This window comes from Erythranthe guttata, chromosome 13, assembly GCF_056151865.1.
Source record: "Erythranthe guttata isolate IM_541 chromosome 13, IM_541, whole genome shotgun sequence".
Taxonomy (NCBI): domain Eukaryota; kingdom Viridiplantae; phylum Streptophyta; class Magnoliopsida; order Lamiales; family Phrymaceae; genus Erythranthe; species Erythranthe guttata.
In genome coordinates, this window is record NC_142545.1 from 8,813,125 (window position 1) to 8,830,734 (window position 17,610).

Sequence of the window (17,610 nt, forward strand, 5' to 3'; positions counted from 1 at the left end):
ACCTAAATGCTCTCTTAATATCAGGTTCTGAACGGAGACGTCGGACCTGTGGGTAGACTCTTACTACACTGGAGACGGGGGTTAGGGTACTTTAGTGTCTGGGTTAGCGAACATAGAATTGACATTAGATTTGGATTTGTAGATATTTATCGATAGTACACTGGTGGATTTTACCCTAGAAGCCATCACACGTCGGAATTCCTCGCTTATCCTGGCGGACCGTTGTTTTTATTATTTTTGTTTCCTTTTGGCTTCATGTCATCTCCCATCTTTTTCTCCCGTCTAGATAAAGTTTAGGATAGCATAATTACAGTACTTGGTAGATTTAGGAACTTAATTCCCTGTGGATCGATATCTGGAATTCACTATTCTACAAAACGCGATACTGTACACTTGCGGTTTTTCATACGTAGGTTTTACGCGTATCAAGTTTTTGGCGCCGGTGCCGGGGAATTAGTTAATCTTGAATTTACTAATATCGTTACCAAATATCCTTACTTTACTTTAGATTTTTTTTTTCTATTGATTTTTTTTTTAATTTTTTTATTTTTGAAGATTTGTATACATTGATGGCATCGATTTTTGATATCTCTCTTTACGAGATTCAATCCAGAGCAGATTACATTCAACAAGAGTTGGAGGATATTGAAAGACATCGAAGGGTGAACCCAGAAAATGGAATTGCACAGACAAATGAGCACTTGTGCTATTTACAAGACGAACTCCACTTTCTGGCAAATATTTTTGAAAATTTTCAGAGATGTCACATTCACAAACCACGTCCGACCATCCTTTATGAAGACAATGAGGTATTTACAGATTTTCGTATGAACGATGAGGTTGAGCACCTTGAGGGAATTATTCATCCCAGTTCTGTAGATACTTTTGCGTGTGATGAGAGTGGGATGAAGATGATGGTAGAGGAACTTGACGAACAAAATCCTATCCACATTGCTATTCCGGATTTGAGTGTGAGCGAGGAGACGAGTTTCAAATTTGAGGTAGAGCTTTCTCCAAAGCTCGAGTATCTTGTATACGAGTTTGAGAGATCGGTAGGCAAGCAACCCATCCTAGTCTCCTACCGACTGATTTCCAAAGCAAACGAAAAGTACTATGGGTTGGGATGGTCATTAAAAGATTGCAATCTAGTCCATGATATGATTGCAAAGTATGTATCAAGATTGACGGATGGATGCGCAATCTACAAGACTTTGGATTGGACATAATCCGTCCAAATTGTGTCGAGCCGTCGACAGTAAAACAGGCGATGAATGGGAGGCAACCCATTGTTTATTTATCTTCTTATTTTCTTTGTTTTTGTCGTTTTTGTCGTTTTAGCATTTTTTTTGTTTTTTTTTTGGTTTAAGCTAGATTTCACCCATTTTCTTGATTTTTGCCGGTATCTCGTTCCCAAGAAAAGAAGAGTAAGAAGTCAGGAAGTCTAGGCAATTCTGGCAATTCGCCCTCGGTGCCAAAATCCACGGCACCCCGTGCAACCAAAGAGCACTTTCGCCACCGTAGAACACTGATCAATCTGCGGCACGAATGTTCAGGGCGTATTTCTTTCTCATCTTTTTATTTTTCGCATTGAGGGCAATGCATGATTTAAGTTTGGGGGTGAGTTTAGCTTATTTTTATTTTTGGTCTTTTGCATGCATATCATATAATTTAGTTTCATTTATGTATTTCGATTTCCATAACTGTGTTATGTTTGTCACATGCATTTCATATAGGATCGAGTGTAAGTTGCATTTCCGGATTCTATAGAAGCAAAACAATTAATGACTTAGTAGACTGGCTAGTTAATTTTAAAATTGAAATTGTGGATAACCGGCTAATAATAGATGAACCTTCCGACTGCGTTTTTGCAACTTGTGTGGATAGCCTTTCGAATCCTTTCCGATTAAGCTTGAGCGCACTTTTCTGAGGGGTATAATAGTCTGAGGTTTGGGGGGCGAGTTAGAATTGAATTATGTGTTCACGACTTGATTTGTTGGCTAAAAGTTCGATTAATGGTCTTTACGTTTTTATTTTATGTTATTGATGATTAAAAAAAATAATAATAATAATAATAATTTGTGGTATTGTTGTGATTCACGCTCTGAATTCCCCGTCTTTCTGACTCGAGCGTAACCCGTTGGGTGCACCTCGTTGCCTAAGTCTCTCGAGTTGTCAAGCTTGGGGGTTTCTTGGACTAAAGTTCGATACATGGGTCAGAGAGATAACACAGTGGTATCGAGCCTTGCACGAGTCACGATTATTCCCATTTCAAAAAAAATGGAAAAAGAAAAAGTTGTGATGAAAATCACCAAAAATATTGTTGTTGTCATTTTTTTTATTGAATAAATAGACCTACTTATGCCCAACTCGAGTTTTTGAATTTCAGAATCAAAACTTACTTTTCACCCACATTTCTACTCAAAACCCTCGGTGATTGTGTTTATTGTTTAACTACGGATTCTTGAGTCTATCTTTCATTTTGGTGTAGAAACAACTAATTGCGTCGGTAGGAAAGTCAAATACCTTAAGCCGTATGCCATTCTAAGATTTTAAGTTATCTAGCTCGTTTTATCTTTGGAATTAATTGCAATGCTTTGACCAATCCGGCAACTTTGTGGGTTTGTTGTCTGAAAACCCTCACGAGACACAACTCGTCCTTTGGGGGTACCCAGGGGTTCAAAGGCTTGTTGCATACGCAAAATGCAATCGTGATTCCCTACGTTAGTGGCCTAGATTTAGTTTGTTGTTTTTGTTCTTTTTTGTTGTAGTTTTGTTTTGATTTACTCGGGACGAGTAAAGATCTAAGTTTGAGGGTGTGATAAGTGTTCATTTTGCACGATTTTCACTTATCAATTCTTCGAGTTTTGGTCTTCGTTCGTCCTAGTTTTCGGCTTTATGTTGTTTTTTTTTTATTTATATTTAAGGTAAAGATAAGCTATTTTTGCCGATTCGAGACGATTTTGGAAGTGAAGCCGAGAATCAAACCAAACACGTGCAAAAGTGCATTCTCGCGGATTGTGGCAGTGTTTGGTATTTCAAGAATAACTTTCTCATGCGACCTCCGATTGGGCTGATTCAAGATGATTTAGAAAGCTAACTTCAAGGGCTACAACTTTTGTGAAATGGCACAATTGTCGAATTCGGGCTGAAAAAGGGCGAAAAAAGTGTTTGAAGTTGATGCAGAGGCCAGATCGCGATCCAGAATCACCGGATCCTGATCTGGTGCCAAATTCCAGTAGCAGCGAAAAGTTGGGGCAGATCGCGATCCACAATTCCTGGATCGCGATCTGGGAAGGCGGTGCACAGTTTTCGAGGTTGCTAGATCGCGATCCAAGAAGCCCAGATCGCGATCTGGGCACAAAAATTGAGACTAGATATTTTTCTTTGATTTCTCACTATAAATAGAAGGTCTATTTTTCATTTTTCAAACCGCTCGACTCTCTCTCGACCTCTTATTCGATTTTTCTTCGGTTTTCGCCAGTTCTTCGCAGGAAGCTTCGACGAGGGTTTCGACGAGGGTTTTTCATAAGCTTTTTCTTTACGTTTAGTTTATGATTTCTCGTGTTCTTCATTTTGATGCTATGTTTGTAATGAACTGAGCATTTTCTTCTAGGGAAATGAAACCTTGTATATATTGATTTTGATTTCCAGATCTGTGATCTATTTGTCGTTCTTTGATTATGTTTATGTTTTCCTGTATTTAATGCTTTCGATTGTTTGGCCAATAATTGAATTGATTCTAAATGGGAATTAACTCGAGAGAGGATTTCTCGTTTGATTTTAGGAAAGCATAGCTCACGTTGTGGAAACGGAGACGTGATGCACCTCGGGTAGCCCTTAAGGACTTGACCTAAATGCTCTCTTAATATCAGGTTCTGAACGGAGACGTCGGACCTGTGGGTAGACTCTAACTACACTGGAGACGGGGGTTAGGGTACTTTAGTGTATGGGTTAGCGAACATAGAATTGACATTAGATTTGGATTTGTAGATATTTATCGATAGTACACTGGTGGATTTTACCCTAGAAGCCATCACACGTCGGAATTCCTCGCTTATCCTGGCGGACCGTTGTTTTTATTATTTTTGTTTCCTTTTGGCTTCATGTCATCTCCCATCTTTTTCTCCCGTCTAGATAAAGTTTAGGATAGCATAATTACAGTACTTGGTAGATTTAGGAACTTAATTCCCTGTGGATCGATATCTGGAATTCACTATTCTACAAAACGCGATACTGTACACTTGCGGTTTTTCATACGTAGGTTTTACGCGTATCAAGTTTTTGGCGCCGTTGCCGGGGAATTAGTTAATCTTGAATTTACTAATATCGTTACCAAATATCCTTACTTTACTTTAGATTTTTTTTTTCTATTGATTTTTTTTTTAATTTTTTTATTTTTGAAGATTTGTATACATTGATGGCATCGATTTTTGATATCTCTCTTTACGAGATTCAATCCAGAGCAGATTACATTCAACAAGAGTTGGAGGATATTGAAAGACATCGAAGGGTGAACCCAGAAAATGGAATTGCACAGACAAATGAGCACTTGTGCTATTTACAAGACGAACTCCACTTTCTGGCAAATATTTTTGAAAATTTTCAGAGATGTCACATTCACAAACCACGTCCGACCATCCTTTATGAAGACAATGAGGTATTTACAGATTTTCGTATGAACGATGAGGTTGAGCACCTTGAGGGAATTATTCATCCCAGTTCTGTAGATACTTTTGCGTGTGATGAGAGTGGGATGAAGATGATGGTAGAGGAACTTGACGAACAAAATCCTATCCACATTGCTATTCCGGATTTGAGTGTGAGCGAGGAGACGAGTTTCAAATTTGAGGTAGAGCTTTCTCCAAAGCTCGAGTATCTTGTATACGAGTTTGAGAGATCGGTAGGCAAGCAACCCATCCTAGTCTCCTACCGACTGATTTCCAAAGCAAACGAAAAGTACTATGGGTTGGGATGGTCATTAAAAGATTGCAATCTAGTCCATGATATGATTGCAAAGTATGTATCAAGATTGACGGATGGATGCGCAATCTACAAGACTTTGGATTGGACATAATCCGTCCAAATTGTGTCGAGCCGTCGACAGTAAAACAGGCGATGAATGGGAGGCAACCCATTGTTTATTTATCTTCTTATTTTCTTTGTTTTTGTCGTTTTTGTCGTTTTAGCATTTTTTTTGTTTTTTTTTTGGTTTAAGCTAGATTTCACCCATTTTCTTGATTTTTGCCGGTATCTCGTTCCCAAGAAAAGAAGAGTAAGAAGTCAGGAAGTCTAGGCAATTCTGGCAATTCGCCCTCGGTGCCAAAATCCACGGCACCCCGTGCAACCAAAGAGCACTTTCGCCACCGTAGAACACTGATCAATCTGCGGCACGAATGTTCAGGGCGTATTTCTTTCTCATCTTTTTATTTTTCGCATTGAGGGCAATGCATGATTTAAGTTTGGGGGTGAGTTTAGCTTATTTTTATTTTTGGTCTTTTGCATGCATATCATATAATTTAGTTTCATTTATGTATTTCGATTTCCATAACTGTGTTATGTTTGTCACATGCATTTCATATAGGATCGAGTGTAAGTTGCATTTCCGGATTCTATAGAAGCAAAACAATTAATGACTTAGTAGACTGGCTAGTTAATTTTAAAATTGAAATTGTGGATAACCGGCTAATAATAGATGAACCTTCCGACTGCGTTTTTGCAACTTGTGTGGATAGCCTTTCGAATCCTTTCCGATTAAGCTTGAGCGCACTTTTCTGAGGGGTATAATAGTCTGAGGTTTGGGGGGCGAGTTAGAATTGAATTATGTGTTCACGACTTGATTTGTTGGCTAAAAGTTCGATTAATGGTCTTTACGTTTTTATTTTATGTTATTGATGATTAAAAAAAATAATAATAATAATAATAATTTGTGGTATTGTTGTGATTCACGCTCTGAATTCCCCGTCTTTCTGACTCGAGCGTAACCCGTTGGGTGCACCTCGTTGCCTAAGTCTCTCGAGTTGTCAAGCTTGGGGGTTTCTTGGACTAAAGTTCGATACATGGGTCAGAGAGATAACACAGTGGTATCGAGCCTTGCACGAGTCACGATTATTCCCATTTCAAAAAAAATGGAAAAAGAAAAAGTTGTGATGAAAATCACCAAAAATATTGTTGTTGTCATTTTTTTTATTGAATAAATAGACCTACTTATGCCCAACTCGAGTTTTTGAATTTCAGAATCAAAACTTACTTTTCACCCACATTTCTACTCAAAACCCTCGGTGATTGTGTTTATTGTTTAACTACGGATTCTTGAGTCTATCTTTCATTTTGGTGTAGAAACAACTAATTGCGTCGGTAGGAAAGTCAAATACCTTAAGCCGTATGCCATTCTAAGATTTTAAGTTATCTAGCTCGTTTTATCTTTGGAATTAATTGCAATGCTTTGACCAATCCGGCAACTTTGTGGGTTTGTTGTCTGAAAACCCTCACGAGACACAACTCGTCCTTTGGGGGTACCCAGGGGTTCAAAGGCTTGTTGCATACGCAAAATGCAATCGTGATTCCCTACGTTAGTGGCCTAGATTTAGTTTGTTGTTTTTGTTCTTTTTTGTTGTAGTTTTGTTTTGATTTACTCGGGACGAGTAAAGATCTAAGTTTGAGGGTGTGATGAGTGTTCATTTTGCACGATTTTCACTTATCAATTCTTCGAGTTTTGGTCTTCGTTCGTCCTAGTTTTCGGCTTTATGTTGTTTTTTTTTTATTTATATTTAAGGTAAAGATAAGCTATTTTTGCCGATTCGAGACGATTTTGGAAGTGAAGCCGAGAATCAAACCAAACACATGCAAAAGTGCATTCTCGCGGATTGTGGCAGTGTTTGGTATTTCAAGAATAACTTTCTCATGCGACCTCCGATTGGGCTGATTCAAGATGATTTAGAAAGCTAACTTCAAGGGCTACAACTTTTGTGAAATGGCACAATTGTCGAATTCGGGCTGAAAAAGGGCGAAAAAAGTGTTTGAAGTTGATGCAGAGGCCAGATCGCGATCCAGAATCACCGGATCCTGATCTGGTGCCAAATTCCAGTAGCAGCGAAAAGTTGGGGCAGATCGCGATCCACAATTCCTGGATCGCGATCTGGGAAGGCGGTGCACAGTTTTCGAGGTTGCTAGATCGCGATCCAAGAAGCCCAGATCGCGATCTGGGCACAAAAATTGAGACTAGATATTTTTCTTTGATTTCTCACTATAAATAGAAGGTCTATTTTTCATTTTTCAAACCGCTCGACTCTCTCTCGACCTCTTATTCGATTTTTCTTCGGTTTTCGCCAGTTCTTCGCAGGAAGCTTCGACGAGGGTTTCGACGAGGGTTTTTCATAAGCTTTTTCTTTACGTTTAGTTTATGATTTCTCGTGTTCTTCATTTTGATGCTATGTTTGTAATGAACTGAGCATTTTCTTCTAGGGAAATGAAACCTTGTATATATTGATTTTGATTTCCAGATCTGTGATCTATTTGTCGTTCTTTGATTATGTTTATGTTTTCCTGTATTTAATGCTTTCGATTGTTTGGCCAATAATTGAATTGATTCTAAATGGGAATTAACTCGAGAGAGGATTTCTCGTTTGATTTTAGGAAAGCATAGCTCACGTTGTGGAAACGGAGACGTGATGCACCTCGGGTAGCCCTTAAGGACTTGACCTAAATGCTCTCTTAATATCAGGTTCTGAACGGAGACGTCGGACCTGTGGGTAGACTCTAACTACACTGGAGACGGGGGTTAGGGTACTTTAGTGTATGGGTTAGCGAACATAGAATTGACATTAGATTTGGATTTGTAGATATTTATCGATAGTACACTGGTGGATTTTACCCTAGAAGCCATCACACGTCGGAATTCCTCGCTTATCCTGGCGGACCGTTGTTTTTATTATTTTTGTTTCCTTTTGGCTTCATGTCATCTCCCATCTTTTTCTCCCGTCTAGATAAAGTTTAGGATAGCATAATTACAGTACTTGGTAGATTTAGGAACTTAATTCCCTGTGGATCGATATCTGGAATTCACTATTCTACAAAACGCGATACTGTACACTTGCGGTTTTTCATACGTAGGTTTTACGCGTATCAAGTTTTTGGCGCCGTTGCCGGGGAATTAGTTAATCTTGAATTTACTAATATCGTTACCAAATATCCTTACTTTACTTTAGATTTTTTTTTTCTATTGATTTTTTTTTTAATTTTTTTATTTTTGAAGATTTGTATACATTGATGGCATCGATTTTTGATATCTCTCTTTACGAGATTCAATCCAGAGCAGATTACATTCAACAAGAGTTGGAGGATATTGAAAGACATCGAAGGGTGAACCCAGAAAATGGAATTGCACAGACAAATGAGCACTTGTGCTATTTACAAGACGAACTCCACTTTCTGGCAAATATTTTTGAAAATTTTCAGAGATGTCACATTCACAAACCACGTCCGACCATCCTTTATGAAGACAATGAGGTATTTACAGATTTTCGTATGAACGATGAGGTTGAGCACCTTGAGGGAATTATTCATCCCAGTTCTGTAGATACTTTTGCGTGTGATGAGAGTGGGATGAAGATGATGGTAGAGGAACTTGACGAACAAAATCCTATCCACATTGCTATTCCGGATTTGAGTGTGAGCGAGGAGACGAGTTTCAAATTTGAGGTAGAGCTTTCTCCAAAGCTCGAGTATCTTGTATACGAGTTTGAGAGATCGGTAGGCAAGCAACCCATCCTAGTCTCCTACCGACTGATTTCCAAAGCAAACGAAAAGTACTATGGGTTGGGATGGTCATTAAAAGATTGCAATCTAGTCCATGATATGATTGCAAAGTATGTATCAAGATTGACGGATGGATGCGCAATCTACAAGACTTTGGATTGGACATAATCCGTCCAAATTGTGTCGAGCCGTCGACAGTAAAACAGGCGATGAATGGGAGGCAACCCATTGTTTATTTATCTTCTTATTTTCTTTGTTTTTGTCGTTTTTGTCGTTTTAGCATTTTTTTTGTTTTTTTTTTGGTTTAAGCTAGATTTCACCCATTTTCTTGATTTTTGCCGGTATCTCGTTCCCAAGAAAAGAAGAGTAAGAAGTCAGGAAGTCTAGGCAATTCTGGCAATTCGCCCTCGGTGCCAAAATCCACGGCACCCCGTGCAACCAAAGAGCACTTTCGCCACCGTAGAACACTGATCAATCTGCGGCACGAATGTTCAGGGCGTATTTCTTTCTCATCTTTTTATTTTTCGCATTGAGGGCAATGCATGATTTAAGTTTGGGGGTGAGTTTAGCTTATTTTTATTTTTGGTCTTTTGCATGCATATCATATAATTTAGTTTCATTTATGTATTTCGATTTCCATAACTGTGTTATGTTTGTCACATGCATTTCATATAGGATCGAGTGTAAGTTGCATTTCCGGATTCTATAGAAGCAAAACAATTAATGACTTAGTAGACTGGCTAGTTAATTTTAAAATTGAAATTGTGGATAACCGGCTAATAATAGATGAACCTTCCGACTGCGTTTTTGCAACTTGTGTGGATAGCCTTTCGAATCCTTTCCGATTAAGCTTGAGCGCACTTTTCTGAGGGGTATAATAGTCTGAGGTTTGGGGGGCGAGTTAGAATTGAATTATGTGTTCACGACTTGATTTGTTGGCTAAAAGTTCGATTAATGGTCTTTACGTTTTTATTTTTATGTTATTGATGATTAAAAAAAAAAATAATAATAATAATTTGTGGTATTGTTGTGATTCACGCTCTGAATTCCCCGTCTTTCTGACTCGAGCGTAACCCGTTGGGTGCACCTCGTTGCCTAAGTCTCTCGAGTTGTCAAGCCTGGGGGTTTCTTGGACTAAAGTTCGATACATGGGTCAGAGAGATAACACAGTGGTATCGAGCCTTGCACGAGTCACGATTATTCCCATTTCAAAAAAAATGGAAAAAGAAAAAGTTGTGATGAAAATCACCAAAAATATTGTTGTTGTCATTTTTTTTATTGAATAAATAGACCTACTTATGCCCAACTCGAGTTTTTGAATTTCAGAATCAAAACTTACTTTTCACCCACATTTCTACTCAAAACCCTCGGTGATTGTGTTTATTGTTTAACTACGGATTCTTGAGTCTATCTTTCATTTTGGTGTAGAAACAACTAATTGCGTCGGTAGGAAAGTCAAATACCTTAAGCCGTATGCCATTCTAAGATTTTAAGTTATCTAGCTCGTTTTATCTTTGGAATTAATTGCAATGCTTTGACCAATCCGGCAACTTTGTGGGTTTGTTGTCTGAAAACCCTCACGAGACACAACTCGTCCTTTGGGGGTACCCAGGGGTTCAAAGGCTTGTTGCATACGCAAAATGCAATCGTGATTCCCTACGTTAGTGGCCTAGATTTAGTTTGTTGTTTTTGTTCTTTTTTGTTGTAGTTTTGTTTTGATTTACTCGGGACGAGTAAAGATCTAAGTTTGAGGGTGTGATAAGTGTTCATTTTGCACGATTTTCACTTATCAATTCTTCGAGTTTTGGTCTTCGTTCGTCCTAGTTTTCGGCTTTATGTTGTTTTTTTTTTTTTTTTTTATATTTTAGGTAAAGATAAGCTATTTTTGCCGATTCGAGACGATTTTGGAAGTGAAGCCGAGAATCAAACCAAACACGTGCAAAAGTGCATTCTCGCGGATTGTGGCAGTGTTTGGTATTTCAAGAATAACTTTCTCATGCGACCTCCGATTGGGCTGATTCAAGTGGATTTAGAAAGCTAACTTCAAGGGCTACAACTTTTGTGAAATGGCACAATTGTCGAATTCGGGCTGAAAAAGGGCGAAAAAAGTGTTTGAAGTTGATGCAGAGGCCAGATCGCGATCCAGAATCACCGGATCCTGATCTGGTGCCAAATTCCAGTAGCAGCGAAAAGTTGGGGCAGATCGCGATCCACAATTCCTGGATCGCGATCTGGGAAGGCGGTGCACAGTTTTCGAGGTTGCTAGATCGCGATCCAAGAAGCCCAGATCGCGATCTGGGCACAAAAATTGAGACTAGATATTTTTCTTTGATTTCTCACTATAAATAGAAGGTCTATTTTTCATTTTTCAAACCGCTCGACTCTCTCTCGACCTCTTATTCGATTTTTCTTCGGTTTTCGCCAGTTCTTCGCAGGAAGCTTCGACGAGGGTTTCGACGAGGGTTTTTCATAAGCTTTTTCTTTACGTTTAGTTTATGATTTCTCGTGTTCTTCATTTTGATGCTATGTTTGTAATGAACTGAGCATTTTCTTCTAGGGAAATGAAACCTTGTATATATTGATTTTGATTTCCAGATCTGTGATCTATTTGTCGTTCTTTGATTATGTTTATGTTTTCCTGTATTAAATGCTTTCGATTGTTTGGCCAATAATTGAATTGATTCTAAATGGGAATTAACTCGAGAGAGGATTTCTCGTTTGATTTTAGGAAAGCATAGCTCGCGTTGTGGAAACGGAGACGTGATGCACCTCGGGTAGCCCTTAAGGACTTGACCTAAATGCTCTCTTAATATCAGGTTCTGAACGGAGACGTCGGACCTGTGGGTAGACTCTAACTACACTGGAGACGGGGGTTAGGGTACTTTAGTGTCTGGGTTAGCGAACATAGAATTGACATTAGATTTGGATTTGTAGATATTTATCGATAGTACACTGGTGGATTTTACCCTAGAAGCCATCACACGTCGGAATTCCTCGCTTATCCTGGCGGACCGTTGTTTTTATTATTTTGGGTAAATTACACACACCCCCTGAGGTAAGCTTAAATAACTGTAAGGTCCCTGTGGTATCGATAATTACACTTAGCCCCCTGAAACGTAGTCAGAAACTCTAATGGGATAATGAATTGGATACGTTATTCCGATAGGGTTCTAACGGACTATTGGTTTCAGAAAGTGGTGAAGACAACAAAGAGCTATGGGGTGACATGGCTCCCCGAACATTCCCGAACATTTCTTAAATCACCCATAGCTTTTTGTTGTCTTCACCACTTTCTGAAACCAATAGTCCGTTAGAACCCTATCGGAATAACGTATCCAATTCATTATCCCATTAGAGTGTCTGACTACGTTTCAGGGGGCTGAGTGTAATTATCGATACCACAGGGACCTTACAGTTATTTAAGCTTACCTCAGGGGTGTGTGTGTAATTTACCCTATTATTTTTGTTTCCTTTTGGCTTCATGTCATCTCCCATCTTTTTCTCCCGTCTAGATAAAGTTTAGGATAGTATAATTAAGGTACTTGGTAGATTTAGGAACTTAATTCCCTGTGGATCGATATCTGGAATTCACTATTCTACAAAACGCAATAATGTACACTTGCGGTTTTTCATACGTAGGTTTTACGCGTATCAGCGGGTATAAACCTTAACGATATTTATGTGGCGGTTTTGAAAATCGTTGTTTGATGGTGACGGTCCAAGGCAGTCTGTGGCGGGTCAAACCGATATATTAGGTCAAACTTCAAGCGATATATCGGAAAAATATGTTTTTCTAATTTTTTTATTTATTTATTTTACAAGGAAAATAGAATGTTTATTTATTTATTTTGTTTTCTTTTATTCCGACACATTATCTCTTTCAATCAAACTCAAACTCGCTAACCCCGTAAGAAGAACCTAACCTAAAAAAAACACAACACAATCCACACACCGCAGCGGCATTCTCTATCTCACTATTAATATTAAGTGTTTGTTATGTGATTAGAATATATAAACGATTAGGAGAGAATCAAGTTCAATTTTGTCATATATGTTTTAAGTATTTACAAATAATATTTAGAAATATTTTACACTAAATCTAAAAATCGATTTATTTCTGATATATCTCCGATTAGTCACCGCTGCACCGATTTATCGTGTGGCTGTCCCTAACCGCCTTGGACCCGATAACCGGTATTTAGAACCTTGTATAACTTGTGAATGTGCCTTCACTGGCAAAAAAACAATATCTAAAGAATGTTGGAACTTTCATGATTTCCAATAATTAATATTGAGTAATGTTATTTAAATTATGTAAAGAAATAATTTCATTTATTTACTTGATCATAATCATAAGTAAAGTGAATGAAAATTGTCTTGATTAAATGGTTAAAGTTCAAAAGATGTTCGGTCGATGTGATCGAGTGATAGGACTAGTTTGGGTTTAGGTATCCACAATTATTACTTTTGGGGACATTTAGTAATTAATTAGTCAAATTAGTTGACCCAAAATCTAAATAATAGAATATTGGGCCCAAACCAAATATTTAATTAATTGGCCCATGACCAATTAATTTTCCTACATTTTAAACTCGATGAAAAGAACAGACACAACTTTCTGCTTCTTCCACTACTAAAAAAATAGCCTTTTGTGACGGCTAATTGACGGTCTAATATGACAACGTTAGAAAACCGTCTAAAAAACTAATCTATTATGACATCTTAAACTTTTAGCGCCTAACTAATACAATACTTCAATTATTTATTTATTTTTTATTCTCAAAAAATAATACATGAGACGCTTTAAGTAAATAGTCGTAATATAATGCACAAATCCATTAAATAATTCAAAAGTCCACTATTCCTCAAGGAAAAATTTGTCGGCAGAATCCTAAACCCTCCTTCCCCTATTTGCGAACCCTTCATATTCCTCGTCTTCTTCATTCTTATTTTTGTTTTTCTTTTTAATCTCAGCCCTAACACTACCGATGAATCAAGAATGGGTTCAAATTAAACCCGAAGGGTCTTGGTGACTGATGGCAGTCTTTTGATTAAAACGAGGGTTTCGCGGTCAAGATGAAATATGATTTTTGGGTTTGTTGAATCTCATTGAGCTATCCCGGGTAATAATTGTTGAATTTTGAGAATTATTTATTTAATTAGTTATTGTCATTGATTTATTCATTGTTAGGATATTTAATTTTTTTTCTGTTAAAAATTGGAACACTTGTTTTTTTGTTGAATTCGGCCTTATTGACATAACTGAATAAGCATTTTGTTTGAATGATTTAAAGGATTGTTACAGTGATGGAGTTTTATAGAGAGTTGGGACTGTGATTTGCAAAATGCATGTCAATATGTAGATTATATTAAGTTTACTCTTTTGAAGGTTTACTCCAATAATGAAGACATATCACTTGGCTCTGTTAGGATGATGGTAGAGTGGCATCTTTAATCCTACAACAAGTATGTACGAATTGTCCTTATTTTCCTGTTAGCATTCTTGTATTCTTTGGCTTGTATCATATTTCAATAGTCACTTATATATATTAGTTTTTTCGAAACAAAATTGCAAGAGCAGAGCTCTACCAAATGAGTTATATCCCCGCAACCAAGATCTAACTATCTCTTCTCCAGCAGTCCCCAAAGTTTATGTTCTAGTTCTTGTAGTTTATGTAATTATACACCATGCAGTTGGAATAGCATGTGCGAGCTATTTTTCAGTTGGAGCGGGATTTGCAGCCACTTGTTTCTCGGTAGAATCTTAGACAATAAGACATTTTTAATGTTTCAAATGTTGTGGAAGATTTTGTGAAAGACATACTTTATAGGCCATGCTAGAAGGGCTTTGAGGTAAGAGTTACTTTCATTTGATGAAATTCTGCATATGAGCTTTCAGCATATTACCGATTATATGTCATTAATTCCCATTGGTATCTTTTTTTTCAAACATTCGGTTCACATTAGTGTATATTTCGAAGATAGATCTTTAACATTAAGTGTTATATATGTGTGAATTTGTAAAAAATCATAACAAAGAATTACTGTATACATCAACACATAGATGGCGTTAAATTTCCATGTCTTCAAGATGAAAGTGTTGTTCATCGTATATACGTAGACCAGCAATGATGACAAGTCATTTTGTCAATGACTTATTTTCTTATTCAAATATCTCTATGATGGTTACAATTCAAAATTGTTTCTCTTATGTTATATTCTCACCGAGTTGGCTAGTGTTTGGGCATAATTTGATCTTCTCTTTCTATTAAGTTATCGAAGTATCACTTTGTAGCTTAAGTGATTGTTATTTTTCTTTACTTCATTTGGCTTATAAGGCTTAGCAAAGGTAAAGGATTAATTTTGTTCAGTTTTCATTCCATATAGTGTTAGTATGTTTCATATATAATTATATAATTATGATCATAAGTGTTTTTTTATTTTTGCATATTTAGATGATAAGTGCTTAAAACCAAAGAGAACAGAGAAAACAGAGGCAACATTTTACATGAATAGAAGTTCGGCGCAAGGGTATGTAATTGTTTTTTTTTTTTTTGTAAGCTTAGATCCACTAAAATACGTTTGTTTACTCTATTACTTTGGTAATTTCAATAATTTACATATAGTAATTATAAATTAAATTGCAGCAGTCGAAATGACTAAAAACATGCAGTAAAGAGCCTACCGATAGACGTATTTCCAGAAATGTGCAGAAACTCTTGCTACCCTTATCCGAAGGTCTGTCCACTAAGCACAATTATATTTTTTGCTAGTAAATAATAATTTATCTTGGTTTGTATTGATTACTTGTATTCAGTTGCAGACTGTTGTTGAGAGTTTCTTCATGTTCATATTTATGAATACCAGGCCAACAAAGGAATGACATTTTCACGGGTGAAAGGATACCATTGAATACAATATGTCAGCAAGAAGACCAGAACATATTCATTCATTCCATTTTGAGCTACCCGGGGTCAAAACTTCTGGCTATACTCTCCCGGATTTGAGTATAGTACAATACATTTGTTCTCCTTTTTTGTTTAAATATACAGACCCCATGTATAATTGGTATCTTTGAATTTTGGTGGTGAACAATATAATAGTCCTATCAATTGTTTATTGTGTTGTGATTTTGTATAACAGATAATGGTTTTCGGTTGAATTTGTTTATATATGATCGTTGTGTTTGTTTATCAGTATGGTAATTTTTCACCAATGTTGTTGTGATGTCAAGAGGTGTCATATACTAAGGCTTTTGTGACATTGCAATTCATCAAAATAATACATTTTATGATGCTTCAGAGGGTCATATATTCAAGCAACTAAAGTTATTGGAAATCATAATGTGACACTTAAATTCGTCACAAGAAAAGGATTTTAAGACGCTTTGGGTCGTCATAATACCATGGCTTTTATGACGACGCCAGAAGCGTCATAATAACTTATTACCACGGCCACCTATGTGACGCTTCAGCTAGGCGTCACGATAGGTCACGCGTCACAAAAACCCCCTTTTGGTGACCCTTTGCGGCGTCACGATAAATTCTTCCAACTATTGCAACCCTCTTGAATGGATCTCTACCTCCTATTAATAAAGACAGAATCTGGCCAATTATGTACTGAATTTTATTGGCAATTAAGAGATAGTTCTTCATATTCTACTTTTTCTTCGTCAAAATTTCGTTCGTTGTTCAAGTTCGCCGTGGGTCGAATATTTATGCAAATAATTGACAACCGATCGTTGTACCTTGGGAGACTACCGGGTAGAGACTGTGCACCTTTGATAGCCCGCAAATATTGTCTTAAGGGAATTGATTTGGCAAGCCTCGATCCTTCTTTGCGTTTTTCACAATTCCTCTTTTCGACAAACAAGCAAGTATTTTTCGTTTATGCAGATTGCTATTAATTACACCAACAATCTTAAGACAATACCAGTTTTCAATTTTTATAACCAGCGTAAGAAAATATTTATTTATGTCTTGTGCAAGGATATTTTATGAGTTAGAGTTTATGTTAAAAAGAATTTTCTTCTGTTATTTTTGTTTTAGTTCCTCTGTGTGAAAGAGTTCAGGAACTTAAAATTTTTGTCTTTAAATCTTCATCCATGTACTAAGTGACAAAAAGTATTTTTTTTTAAACAAATTGACTGTTCCAACTAGAGTATTATTGATATGATTCAGCCATGCATCAAAGCTAGTGCCGAGCAAACCGGATTGCAAACTCTTTCAATGCAAGCCGATGAAGATAGTGTGTTCTGCGATGTGGTGGAGAGATGTGTAAGTTTGCTGTCAACGAGAGAGATCGATCATGAGATCGATTGTGTTTATACTCCTTCTGATATTTTTTCGAATTCGAGGACGAATCCTTTTAAAGAGGGGGAGTATGATACGATCCTAACAAGTTCAAAAATGAAGAATTGGAAGAAGCGCAAGCGTACGAATTTTAAGAGGCTATTCGAGTTTTTCTTGGAGAAGAAAGGCTGGAATCAAATGTTTGAGATGTCTATGGTTTGGAATTGGAAGAAAAGAAAGAGAAGAATTCGTTGGACAAGTCGAATTCCATGCATCCGAGATTCTCGCCTATTCTGGCAGATTTTATCATTCGAGTTATAACTCTCGCATCTGAAGTCCATTTACGCTGATTCAAAATGATTCGGAAAACTAACTGAATTATCAACAACATTCATGTTTCGAGCGAAGACATATTGGAAGTGGAAAAGTGTCGAAATGGAGCTTTAATTGCATGCACGTGCACAACCTAATGTCTACGTGAGTTAAGAAGGGTGATCGAGAAGTCGACTAGAGGATCAAGTTATCTAATTTATTTATGCACGTTTTTATGGTTAGGATTTGCTTA

At 37.1% G+C, this 17,610-nt stretch overlaps 1 long non-coding RNA gene across 9 annotated transcripts; it reads left to right on the forward strand.

Annotated features, from left to right (window-relative positions):
* Positions 1–13,599: 13,599 nt before the first annotated feature.
* LOC148765824 (uncharacterized) lies at positions 13,600–15,947 on the forward strand. 9 transcript variants are annotated; one of them, XR_016029355.1, is made up of 5 exons: positions 13,600–13,877; positions 14,144–14,607; positions 15,210–15,285; positions 15,402–15,492; positions 15,572–15,947. It is a non-coding gene; the product is annotated as an uncharacterized LOC148765824 (long non-coding RNA). The 9 variants fall into 9 exon arrangements; XR_016029354.1 differs by having other exon boundaries at positions 15,405–15,492; XR_016029358.1 differs by having other exon boundaries at positions 14,144–14,220; positions 14,449–15,285; positions 15,405–15,492.
* The last annotated feature ends 1,663 nt before the right edge of the window (positions 15,948–17,610 follow it).